Raw genomic sequence first — 1,757 nt, 5'->3', positions numbered from 1 at the left:
AATGAAAAATAAAATACATTGGGTATAGATCCGATATAGAAAAATTAAAATACATACGCTAAAAGAAAAAACACATTCTAATTATTATTATTATCATCATCATCATTAATCACATCCGGCCAATCAACTCACAGCAGTAGAGCTCTCATCAGCCTCTGCATCTCTCTGAACATTTTCGCTCTCACATCGACCAACTCGCTCTGTAGGTCATTACCTGCCTTTGAAATTCCCGCACTGTGTCGCGTAGAATAGCATTGTCTAAAAAAGGATCAGCCATATCTAGAACACGCATGAATTGACAAATGTAAAGAAAAATGTTCACAATGTAATACAACATATACGATCAACTGGTAAATTTACGCCAAAAAAAAACTTACCCCAACGAGAAAGGAATATGCTCTTTGAAGAGAAGTGGCTGAAGATGTCACACGAAAGAAAACAATGTAAGAAATAAATAGAGTTGAATTGGACGTGTCAGGCCAAAAGGCAGGACTGTTCAGATCCATTTTATTAATTACATTCAAACTGGTGGCATTTTATTTTCTGTGAAAAGTCGCGACTTTTTCTTTTACACTAATTACTTCTTACCTTTTCATAGCGATTTGAGACTCGATAAAAGTCGTTAGTATTGAGCTGTTGCAATAGATCGTCCAACATTTCTAACAGATTTAGCATCTGTTGCAACAGATGAATGGATTGAATGTGCAACAGATGGCTGTCAAAACAGATTTACCATCTGTTACAATAAATGGTTTGTATATGCAACAAATAAGACATCTGATGTAACCTATGTATTATCTGCTGCAACAGATAGACAGTATGTATAAAGGAGATGTTTTGATATCTTTTGACAGCTGATTCATCAGTTTCAGTTTCAACAGATGGAGTATTCGGTTCATTATCTATTTTGAATGTGTTAGATAAAAAGTCTTCACCTCTTTTTAATAGTCCCTCCGTACGTATTAGTTGGGCCCTATGGGCTTGGCACACCAATTAATAAAAATATAAATTAGGTGATTATTTTACCAAATTGGCCTTATTAATTATGATTAGAAAGTATAAATGTGAATAATATACTTTATGTAGTCATTTAATAATAGGGGTAATCTTGAAAGAATATAATAAAATTCTCTTGATTTTATAAATAGGAAAACTAAATTGAAACAAACAATTTTAGAAAGAAGTAATCACATGCGTGCAGATTAATTAAAAAAAAAGTCAGGTCTATCGTAAAAGATTTACCATCTGTTGCAACATATAGATTATCTATTGCGACAGATGGACCATATGTTGGAGGAGATGTTTTGATTTCTTCCAACAGCTGATTCGTCAGTTGCAACAGATGGAGATTTCGATTCATCAGCTGTTTTGAATGTGTTAGGATAAAAAGTCATGACTCTTCACATCTCCATTTTAATAGTCATCACATTCGTGCAGATGAATAAATAACACTGACATGTCCTGATGGGGTAGGAAGAATAAGATGCGTGCAATAGATCCCATTTTCATGCATGCGAGTTATGTATATTATTGATCAGGCTACCGTAAAGACACACATAAAGTGCAATGGTTTTATGAATACAGTTTTTTTACCGATGATTAGACACTGATCCTTCAAACAAGATCCTGAATTGTACAGTTTAGTTTGATAGGTGCGAACTGATAAGGCCGAAGGGTTCCAAGACGGTGGTGTCGATACCCCGTTACAATTTAATGACACAAAAACATGTGCATGAATCGTGTCATTAAATTGTAAC

Source organism: Capsicum annuum, chromosome 4 (genome assembly GCF_002878395.1).
Source record: "Capsicum annuum cultivar UCD-10X-F1 chromosome 4, UCD10Xv1.1, whole genome shotgun sequence".
NCBI classification, from domain to species: domain Eukaryota; kingdom Viridiplantae; phylum Streptophyta; class Magnoliopsida; order Solanales; family Solanaceae; genus Capsicum; species Capsicum annuum.
This window is presented reverse-complemented; position numbering follows the sequence as displayed.